Source organism: Triturus cristatus, chromosome 4_1 (genome assembly GCF_964204655.1).
Source record: "Triturus cristatus chromosome 4_1, aTriCri1.1, whole genome shotgun sequence".
Taxonomy (NCBI): domain Eukaryota; kingdom Metazoa; phylum Chordata; class Amphibia; order Caudata; family Salamandridae; genus Triturus; species Triturus cristatus.
In genome coordinates this window covers 403,737,473-403,749,572 of record NC_140585.1, presented here as the reverse complement: position 1 = coordinate 403,749,572, position 12,100 = coordinate 403,737,473, and positions in this window count along the sequence as shown.

Genomic DNA, 12,100 nt, shown 5'->3' with positions numbered 1-12,100 from the left:
TAGTGTTTGAGTTGGAGTGACAGTTAATATTAGTGTTAGAAAGAATTAGGTTACAACTAGGATGAGGGTGATGGTTAGATGAATGGGATAGGGGTGGAACGAGGACTGGAATTATTAGCATTGCACAGATTAACAATAGATTTAGAGATAAATGTATGATTATGCTTAGATTGCGGGTTAGTTTTAAGGTTTGGATGAACACAAGTGTTTCGATTGGGTCTTACTGCAGGTTTGTGGTTAGGGTTTGTGTTCTAGGTTTAGAGTTACAGCTAAAGTATTTGAGCTGACGAGCTTGTGGAGATGCGCCTGTGAGAGATACTGAGACCTGAAAGGATTGTGACAGCTTGATCAGCAACCCCAGATTAAATTTGTGTTTACATCGCAGTTTTAAAAGCAGCCGCATTCCAGCTCGAGACGCTGGGAATGGGTGTGAGCAAAAGCAGCGCGGTGGCTAACAGGGCACGGTGCTCTTTCTCTGCACCAACTGTAATGCGTCATGGGACGCGGTTGCATGTTTTAAAAAAAGACAACCTCAACCACTAATAACACAGAACATGCTGCCACTCAGAGCCTATGCGTGCCTGTGGACTGTGCTGCCTGTTTTTATGACCCTAGTGCCTGCGTTGAGAAAAACCCACTGCTTCAAAATTTCCGTTTGGCGCAAATATTTTCTTTTCTCTTTATTCAGTTATTTTTTCGACTGGCTAGACTAGAGTGTGTCAGTGTGGCACAAATTTGGCAAATCTGACAGACAAACTAGGTATCACGTGCAGCTCTCCAGTCTCCTGTCAGGTTCCGTGAAATTTACTGCAACCCCAGGAGCCGATGTGTCACAATAACTTTACTAAACTCTAGTAAAAGATTATATCAAGGAGATAAGGCTAAATGGTGCTCATTAATGTCGTGCCAACGTATCATGTCTTATAAATGACAGGAGGATAAGGAACAGTCTAAAAAGGAAACGCAAAAGAGGCCTGTGCATGCCAACAATTGTGCAAGGAGGAATCCAGACAATTTACGAATAAACATAGAATTGTCAAAAACTGTATTGAGCTCTGAAAATTTAAAGGGCCTATCACAGCAGGCTTCTATTTTTGGCAACTTTGGTGAGACACTAAAAACACACACAACATGCGCTCTTTCTTTAAAAATGCAAATGAGAAAAATATCTGGTTACCACATTATCAGGACAATACCTGCCTTAATAATGTCCAGAGGGCTTGGGACACATTCATATGGGAGGGGGACCAGAATTTCCTTGAGTTAGAGAAGGTAATAACCAAGAGAAACAGGATTGGGAACACCCAGTGGTGCTCAAACAATTTTCAGAGTGGCGTCGCCGCCATCAATGCTTCATCACTGAACTCACAATGTTGCCCATATATCATTAAATCATGGTGTGTTCGCGCACTGTCATTTATAGACAGCACAATCTCCATTGAAGGGGTCACTTAACTTGGAAAGACATACAGTTTTACAGATAAAACTAATATAGCGCACAAACGATGTGTGGAAATCGGGTCTCAATCAATCAAACAAACAGGATTTGCATAGCGCTACTTATCACCTGTAAGGGTATCTAGGCGCTGGGAGTGGGGGCGTTGCTGCTGATGATTGACTTCAATTGAATAACCATGGTTTTAGGCCCTTCCTGAAATCCTGCAGGGTGGCAGTTTGTGTGTTCTCCTTTGCACTGCCGGTCACCAGTGTATTCAACTGTGTAGCCTTGGATCGTGTCATGTATGTGCATGTAACTTGCATGATCAAGGTAACTATTAGCGGGGATACTACGTGTCTCTCGGTCCTTTTTCCCCAGCGAAGGGGGGCGGCAATCTGAGGGATAGCCCCGGGCGCCACAAGCTCTAGCTACGCCTCTGACCCTATCTTCTTTCGAGAAGATGAGAATGTCATCAATCAATCTGCGCACGAGGAATATGTCGGTACCATAGGGGTTGGAATCATGAAAAATATTGTCCCTTTCAAAGGCAGCCATATAGAGGCATGCTAGACTTGGGGCAAATGTACTCTGCGTAGAAGTCCCAAAGGTTTGGGGTACAATTGCTCGCCATATTGAAAAAGTTCTCAGTCAGGGCCAAGGTAGCCTCTACATTGAGGGTGACTAGAAGGTCAATCTGGTATGTGTCATTTGTACCCCCAATGAGATTCAGGACATCTATGGTATTTTGCAGGTATTAAGGCGTCTTTCTGGTTGTAGAAAATGGTAACAAGATTTTGACAGGGGCTTTAAAAGCCACTTACTGAAACTATTGGCCTTCCTGGTGGAGGCTTGAGTCCCTTATGGATTTTTGAGAGTATACAAATATGTAATCCTAGATTGGTTGTTAACCATGAAATCAGCTTCTTTCTTGTTGATCCACCCTTGTGCCTCAGCAGTGGATATGATTGAGGTAATCTGAGAACTCAGGTGCCTAGTAGGGTGCTGACTAATGAGAGTGTAGTATTTCTCATTAGCCAATTGCCGGACGCGTTCTGTGTCACAGTCAGTAGTGGACATAATCACTATTGCGCTCCCTTTGTCCACCTGTTTTATAGTGATTTGAGTGTCGCTAGCCAGGGATTTCGCTGCTACTAGTTCTTGGTTGGACATGTTGTGAAAGCTGGGTCCATGTGAGCATTTTGCCAAATTCTTCAGGACCGCCTGTTCAAATGTCAGTAGTTCACTGGGTATCATATTAGCAGGAGGGGTGAATTAGGAAGGGTACCTTAAGCCGGAGTCTGTTTGCTCTGGGCTGGGCTTTTCATGGAAGAAAGCCCTCAAGCACTTTTTTCAAGCTTACAATTGCTCCGGATATCAACTGTGCTGCCTAAGCAATCCAAAATGTTATGTATGGACTTATATTCATAAGTATATGGTGTGACTCACATCTCTCCTTTTTTAGGACTGTGGGGGGGGGGGGAGTGGGATGGAACAAATAACTGATCTGTAATGTTGATTTGTTCATAAGATCTACAAAGGAAGCATGGAAACAACTGCTGGCCGCTAACCATCTGAGAGATAGCACTACGTTTTGGGAAATTCTAAATCGCCCAGTCTACCATTCCGTTTAGGACTTGGGTCGAATACTTTGAAATAATTTATGATGCTCCCAACTCCTCTCCCCAGCCCGACTGAAAACACGTATGCCCCCATCGCTATTGCTCTAGATGAGGCTAGTAATGCCATCCAAGTTTTACCGTCTAATATGGCATTCTGCTTGGCTTTTTCAAGCCTTATTGAGACTTTTGGGCTCCTTTTTTAACTCTTTATTGAAATATGATTGTGCAATTGCCTATTCCGGATGCCTTGTCCTCCTCTGTGATTGTTCCTGTTTTTAAAGAAAGCAACCGTGCAGACCGTAAGTGCTACCGGCCTATTTCATTGATTAGTTCCACCATCAAGATTGATGGTCCCAATGTATTTAACAGATTAGTGGACTGGACCCCGAATCAGAATTTCCTATCTGACTTACAGTACAGCTTCCACCCTAACCTAGGAACCGTTGATCAAGGACCCAATCTGAATTTGATCATAGGTAAATATACATTTGCCAAAAAAGAGTAATGACATCTTGCATTTATGGACCTAGGCACAGCCTATGACACCCTATGATATGGTCAGTAGGGGGAAAGTTTGGGCCATTATGCTGGAAATGGGGGCAGATCTTCATTTAGTTTTTTTATTTTCTGCGTGAACTTCATTTTAACCTGTCGGCCTCAGTTAGGTTTGACAATGGAGGGGAATTCACTAAGCACTTTAAACTCAATTGGAGGGTCCGCCAAGGATGCTTCTTGGCCCCTTTTTTGTGTACACAGTATATTAATAGCTTAAAGAAGATGCTGTTTGGTCCAGGTAGCGATACACACAAATTTGGTTCATGCTCGATTCTCGCATTACTTTATGCGGACGATGCCATCCTTATTTAACAAACTGCTATAGGTTTAGGCCTCCTCTTAAACTGATTAGTTGAATTCATGGATGATCTTGATATTATTATCAATTTTACAAAGTAACAAGTCATGGTGATTGGACCTCGGTCTACCAAGACTAGACCGTATTGCATTAGATGTGTAGTCTCCATGGGCGTGTCCCTGTTTTCCCTTACCTAGAAGTCTTGTTCAACTCCTCTCTATCCTCGTCTTCCCTGATAGCAGCTATAGGACATGTGTTCTTGAGGAGTATTGCTTTCGTATTTGAATTTGCGTCTAGACCGGAGCATAAGTCAACTAAGGCCATGTTAGATGTTTAAAGTGCAAAGTGTGTTTCCATTTCAGCATGTGGTAGTGATATCTGGGGGTTTGCAAATGCATCCTTGCTTCAAGTTTTAGAGAATACGTTTTTGAGAAGACTTCTTTCTATCCTCCAAAGCACATCCCCTATTATTCAACATGAGGAACTTGGCATTGGTTATGTAGAGAATATCTTGCTGCTACGACCCTTTCTCCTTTAGATTTGTGTGTGGACAAGTCCTGTCAAACATTTCAATCACTTAGGGGCATATTATCAAGCATGGCGTTAATATTATCGCCGCTTTAGTGGCAGAAAACTGTCGCTAAAGCGGCGATAATGGGCTTGATAATATGCCCGTGAGAATTCCAATAGAAGCCCATGTTGACACCAGAACATTGGCTTCTATGGGAATTCACAAGGGCTATTATCAAGCCCATTATCGCTGCTTTAGCGGCAGTGTCCTGCCGCAAAAGCGGCGATAATGTTATCGCCGTTCCTTGATAATATGGCCATTAGTTTTAAAAGACAATTTGGCCCTTGATCACGTGTTTACCATTCAGTGACTTAGAAACTTAAAGGATAGCTTTACCAGGCTCGGGCGACCAGATTTCTTTTATCACCCAGAGTTATTAGCTACAGACGACCACTCTTGGACCAAGAAAGCCTTTATGAATTGTAAAGCAAGTGTGAGAGCCTCCTTGGCCAATAATAAAACATCTGTCAAATATTATGTACCCTTACAGACAACTCTTTTAATCAAACCATACCTTACTTGTGACGTGCCAGATCATCATCTGTTTTTGTTAATAAGTTTCAAATAAAAAAAATTCCATCTCATAGCAGTGCCCCGTGGCAGCTCCTTGGCCCGACTCCCATCCTGTATAGCTGTGATAATCATTCAGCTCAGGACACATTGCACTTTATTATGTTTTATTGTGCCTTTGTTTGCTGATTGATAGTTTGCACAAGTTTGCTCCGCTCCTCTTTATTTAATATTGCCATCTGATGTGTTCACTTGTTTTAACTTGGCCCTCTTTTTTATCAGGTGCTGTTCGCATGCAAAAGATTTTATTAAATATATGATGCGTTTTCTCCCGGTAAGTCGTTGTTATTGCCATACATATATTTTAACTTTTTTATGATGTTTGATTTCATGATGTGTTAGCTGTTATATTTGTATGTTCTTTTATGATTTTCACGTTAAAACCGAATAAAGATATTTGATGATGATGATGACATCATTGATGACATCACTAATGACATCATGCAAGCTTAGTATTCCCACATATTGCTATATAATTGCTATGGGTTCACATGTAGCATAGTTTGCATTCGATCAATCAATACATCAGGGCCTTGTAAAGCGCGACTACTCACCCATGAGGGTCTCAAGGCACTGGGGGAGGGGGGCTGCTGTTCAGACTAGGTGGAGGATCATTCGAAGAGCCAGGTCTTGAGGTCTTTCCTGAATTGGATCAGTGACGTGGATTGCCTGAGGTGCAGGGTCAGAGTGTTCCAGGTCTTCATGGCGAGGTAAGAGAACAACCTCCCTGCTGTTCTGGTCTTGTGGATACTGGGGACAGAGGCGAGGGCGAGCCGGGAGAATCAGAGTTGTCTGGCGGGTTCGTGGAATGTGAGATGGTGGTTCAGATATGCTGGTCCTTCGTCCTGTAGAGCTTTGAAGGCGTGAGTGAGGAGCTTGAAAGTGACTCTCTTGTTGACTGGGAGCCAGTGGAGTTGTCAGAGGACCATTCTGGCTGTGGCGTTGTGGACGTGCTGTAGTTTCTTAAGCTGTGTCTGGGTGACGCCGGTGTAGAGTGTGTTGCCGTAGTCAAGTCTGCTGGTGATGAGTGTGTGGGTGACAGTCTTTCTGGATACTGTGAGGAGCCATCTGAATGAATTTCGAAGCAGGCAGAGCGTGTGGAAGCAGGCTAAGGAAACTGCATTTATTTGGAAGTTCATAATGAGTGATGAGTCCAGTATGATGCCGAGGTTGCGTGCATGGTCGGTAAGGGTGGGGGGAGATCCCAGAGCAGCTGGCACCAGGAGTCATCCCAGGCTGAAGGGATGGGTCCCAGGATGAGTACTTCAGTCTTGTCTGAGTTGAGCTTGAGGCAGATGTCTTTCATCCAGGTAGCAACTGCCTTCATTTCGCTGTGGAAGTTAGTTCTGGCGGTGTGGAATCATTGGTGAGGGAGAGGATCAGCTGGGTGTCGTTGGCGTAGGAGACAATGTTGAGTCCGATGCTTCTGACGATGGCTGCAAGATGGGCCATGTAGCAGTTGAAGAGGTTGGGGCTCAGGGAGGAACCCTGGGGTACTGATTTCCGTGGGTTCTAAGAGGAACAGTGGTTGTCTGACTTGCTGGGTCAGGCAGGTGAGAAAGGACTGGATCTAGTCCAAAGCCTTGTCGCCGATACTGGTGTTGTGGAATCTTGTGATTAGGGTGCGGTGGGAGATGGCATCGAAGGCGGCCGAGAGATCTAGCAGGATGAGGGCTGCGGGCTCGCCCTGGTCGAGGAGGGAGCGGATGTCATCTGTGGGTGTGAGGAATGCAGTCTCTGTCCTGTGGTTGCTTCGGAAGCCGGATTGGGAGTTGTCCAGGACGTGGTTCACTTCAATGAACCCGGAGAGTTGGGCATTGATGGCCTTCTCTATGACCTTGGATAGTAAGGGGAGGAGTGAGATCGGTCTGTTGGGGAAGGTGGGGCTTTCGATGGAGCAGTTGAATGCGCGGTGAAGCTGGGGGGTGGGGCGATGGCGGCGACTGCTCTGTGGAAGATGTGGTATGGGCAGTGGCACCTGGGTGGATACTCTTCATGGTCTTGAGTTTGTCCTCTGTTGTGAGTTGGGTCCAGCAGAGCACCGTCTGTTGGAGGCAGCTTGGTTGTGTGCAATGGTGGTGGGCGTGGTGACTGGGTCTAGGGTGTTGAAGCTGTCATAGATCTTCCTGATCTTGTGGTGGAAGAAGGTGCCGAGTTTGTTGCAAAGATCTTGGGTGGGTGTACGTCTGTGTTCTTGCTGTTGTGCCTGGCAAACTCCTTGACAATGGTGAAGAGTTTTTCGCTGTTGTGTGCATTGGCATTGATTTAGTCTTGGAGGGCCGTTTTCTTAGTGGTTTTCAGGAGAAGGTGGTGTGCCTTGATGGCAGATTTGAAGGTTGTGTGAATCTCCGGGGTTTTGTTGTGCCTCCATCTCTTCTCGAAACGTCTGCAGGTGTGTCCGGCCTCCTGGAGGACATATTGGAGTGTTGTTTGCCTGGTCTTTTCTTGAGGGATGCAAGGGTTTCAGAGCAGTTGGCGATCCATCGGTGGAGGTTGCGTGCTGCGGTGTTGGCATCCGTGTGCGTTGGCGGAGTGGTTGTGCTGAGGAAGTTGATGAAAAGTCCTTCAGTGGCCTTTATCCAGCTGCGACGGGGGGCAATGATGGCGGTGGTGTACAGTGGGCGTGGTGAAGGCGAGATGTACACAATGATCGCTGGTCCAGGAGAGTTCAGTGGTGTGGCTGTAGTTGATGTTCCCGCTGGCAGAGTGTCCGGCTGTGTGGGTCGGTGCAGTGACCAGCTGCTGGATCCAAAGTTGGCAAGGTTCCCAGGAGGGAGGTGGTGTTCTGGTCACTGGGGTTGTCCAGGTGCAAGTTGAGGTCTCTGAGTCGGATCTAGTCGGTGGATGCGAGAGCCTGGGGTGCAATGAGGTGCTGGCATCGTAGCGGTGAAGTGTCCGAGAGGCCTGGGTCCCTGGCGCTAGGCATGGTCCAGGCGCGGGCAGGCGCAGACCAGATTGCCTTTGCAGCGGCCGCCATTAAGAAGTGCTGTGAGGGGGTTGGACAGCTGGGAGGTGGGAAAGGCGGGAGTGGGACTGGACACTGGAGGGGGCGGGACTGCGGGGGATCACAGCGGCAACGAGGGAGAGGACAGGAAAAAAAGGAACTGAAAAGAATAAAAAACAAAGCCAAAGCCAGAGTCAGAAAAGCAAGAGAGAAGAGGGATAGAAACGGAAGAAAGAGGGACAGGAGGGCAGTCAAGCAGCAGACCAGTGATGCTCTACCACTGGACCACCAAGGATGAGGCGCAGGCAGGAGCCTGCAGGTGGATGAGCGCCTCGAACTCCTGACCTCCAGGTCAATAGAACCAGCAGTAGCAGATGGGGACTGCAGCAGCAGCTACCAGATGGCGCTGCGCTGTGGAAGGAGCAAGTCCACTAAGGGATAGGGGAAACATCCCGCCTGGCTCACTACAACCAACGCACACCATAACCTCCAAACAACCAATCAACCACAGATATATGGCAAACTCTCATTGAGTATGGTATTCAATCTGTATACAACTGCTCAGAGAAAGTCAAAATAGTGAATGCCCATTCCAAAACAAATGCCCTACTAAGGACAGCTTTTATCTGTATCAAACCCTTGACACACACCGAGCCTACATTAAGAAATGAAGTTGATATCAGTAGAGAACTGAAACAGTGTTTATTCTATAGAGATTCATTCTATACTACACTGTTTGCAAACAGTGAAACTCTCATGAGAAATATACCACAGAGTATTTAAAAGAATCTACTAAAAACAGTGTACATTCTATGCAACAGTTGTAAAAAACAAAAAACTCTATTTTCTAAAAATGACCAACATTTGAAAGTGCTAAAGATCATACTACTTGCACCCTTTATACTGTGGTGAAAACTTTACAGATAGCCCTTCTTATTAAGCAAAACAAACACACATACTTAGGTTAGTACCTGGTACACACACTGTTTCATGTTAAGTATAAATGATCATGCTGACACAATAACTCAAAGCTGCTTGCAAAAGTTAGCATCTACTATGTAAAATCTTTCTGATATTGGAAACTTTTTCAGCAGAACCAAAAAGTTGTGTGGAGCATAATGAATATGTCAACTGTCATTCACACACAGACTTACTCTTGATTGCAAACATTTATAACATGTTCAATCACTCAACATAGTTATGGTTCATTAGGAGCACACACGCACACACGTTTTGTAAATATTTACACCCATTGGCTGAACCCAAGCTGTACAAAAGTATGTAGAATTAATATGGTAGTAACCCACCACTATATAAACTATAAAACAAACTGATTCACTCATTGGATGATGTCATTTGAGATGCCATCAGTGATGTCATAAAAGATGTCACAGTACATGTCATGAGTGATGTCATATGTGACGTCATAAGCAGTGCATGGCGGGGGCACAAGTTATATTTAGTGCTGCTAACTTTAACAGGTGTATTTCTGTGTTTTTTTCCAAAACATTAACATTGCCACTGAGAAATTCACCTGACTATAATGTCACTGCTTTCTCAGTGAATGAGCTTTCTCACTGTTGTAGGTTCCTGCTTTCTCCCTTTGTGACAGTTTTGCAGTTTTCCTTTTCCACTGTCTTGCTGATCTGTATGTTTTTGCCTCCCATGCACTTGGTAAATAACTAATGTCTGTCCCCAAAAATAAGCGCCGGTGGCCCCCACCAGCAACCATTGGCTCACATTTAGCACTGGGTAGAAGTACCCTGAACTACTGGGCCAAAAATTAACAAAAAAGTTTTTAGGGAATCACCATGATCCTGCAGTAGTCCTGAAGGACCGGAAAAATGAATTACAAAGAAAATGTGTGCAGTAAGTGTCCATGGGGTTTGGCCACTTTCGGGAGGGTTGGGGGGAGGGTTTGGTTGCAGCCAAGGCCTTGCGCCCAACTCCAATACATGCACAGCCAATGGCAGTGCACAGCTGGGGGTTGGCTACCTGCGGATGGTGGGTTAAGCCTGCCCCCAACTCCATGGTGGTCTGGCAGGCTTAGGGTTGTCATGGTAATAAAACTTTACTTCACAAAAAAACATAGAGATTCACTGAAAAAGGCAAAGATTAAACTGACTTTATAGTTGGTAGGGCAATAATATCGTACTTTGCATTAAAATGAACCTTAGAAGTTCACTGAAAAAAACGTAAAGTTAAAGTGATGTTATAGTTAGGTATTGTAACAAGATCTTAGCTTATGTTAAAAAAACATAAAGTCTCTTGAAAGAACAAAGGTTAAAGTGACATTATAGTTAGAAAGATGTCATCAGTGATGTCACCAATTATGTCATTAACATATCATGAGTGATATGTGAGGTAATAAGCAGTGCAAAGCTCAATAAATAGCAACTCGTGAAATTCTGCATTTTTTTTTTAACATTAGTTTTTATCTCATTTTAACACCTAACTGTAACATCACTGAAACTTTTTTTTAGTTAATTTCTAGGTTTTATATAATGTAAACTAAGACCTTATTACCTAACTATAACATCTGTAGGAAGGTGGAATCTGACTGCATGGTTACCCCCACCTTAGTGTTTTGCTGGTTTTCGACTTGGCTGGGATCCTGCTATTCAGGGCCCCCGCCTATCTGCTTTCCCCTTTAAATTTATTACATGTACTTTAGGTACACTCCAGATTAGATTCTGGGGTACCCTTATGAGTCCCTAGTATATGGTATACTATGTACCCAGGGCATAGGTACACCAGAGGCCTAGCAGGGGCTGCAGCATGTATTGTGCCACCCCTGGGAAGCCATTTAAAATGACACAACAGGTCTGCTAGAGCAGCCTGTGTAAGGTGGTGTATGCACCCCTTTCTCAGATATAGGTTCCCTAGATCTATTCATATAACTGCACATATAAACCTATCAGTCACCCTTATAGCAGGTCTTATCAATCCTGAAGGCAGGGTGCTGGGTTTTATGTGAGAGGGTGCCCATGCATGAGCAGAGCCCCTCTGCAGCCTTTGGAACCTTTATTCCGGGGTTGTTTGTGATGAAGCCAAACCATAAACTCTTAAGTGCATTAGAACCTCGCGGTAAATGCTAACTTTGGAATGGCTGCATGGAAACGTGTCGTGTTTGGTATCAAACACCATGGAATCATACCTCCCCCGCCAGTAACTGGTGGGGGAGGTATGATTCCACCCTACTAGAGGGAGAACTATGACTTCACCAGTACACCCGGTACCAGCTTCACAGAACCTGGCATCACAAAATGGATGCTGCCAGCCACAGACTCGAGTCTGCCCTCCTGCTGCTGGACGAAACTCCACCAGGGGAGGCCTGGACAATAGGCTTCCTGTCACAGGGAGGTGTGACCACCTCCCAGACAGGCTTTAGTGTATTGGGGCTCGGTGGGTGCACTCCAAGAGTGCTTTGATGTCTGCACTGGGGGCACATTTGGTGTCCCTGTCCATTGTCCAACTCAAACCGGTTGCAGGGGCACTCAGCCCCTGCTCTGGCATGAAACTGGACAAAGGACATGGGTGTAGCCACCCCTCTGTCCTGACCCTCCCATAGGTGGGTCCCCAGAGTTTGTCCCACCCCTTCCTTGGGTATAAAGTAGAAACCCCTGATTACAGGACTTTAGATTTACCTGGATGAAACTCTGCTACAGAATCCCAGAACTTCTACTATCTACACGATGCTGGATGACCAAAGAATCTCCCTTGGAGTAAAGGAGTTACTCCCCTACAAGACAGGCACCAAAGACGCATCTGCCGGGTTTGCATCGACGCTGCTCCCAAAGGACACCAATAATTTTGCAACACAAGAGGTGAGTTTCTAAGCTTCCCCGAAGCCAATCCGTGCGCTCAGCAAACCTGAGATCCAAAGCCCTCGTAGGGACCGTGCAACCCGAACCCCTGTACACCGCGACCATTTGCAGCAGCATATGCTTCTTGGCGATCCCTGAGGCTGTGCTTTGGGCTACTTGTAGTCCAGACCCCGAGCAGTGATTCCACTGAAGATTGCCAGCCTACACTCCTCGAGTGACCCGTGGGCTGGTATCTAGTGATTCCTCTCAAGGTCCCTTTGCGATCACTTGTCTGTCGA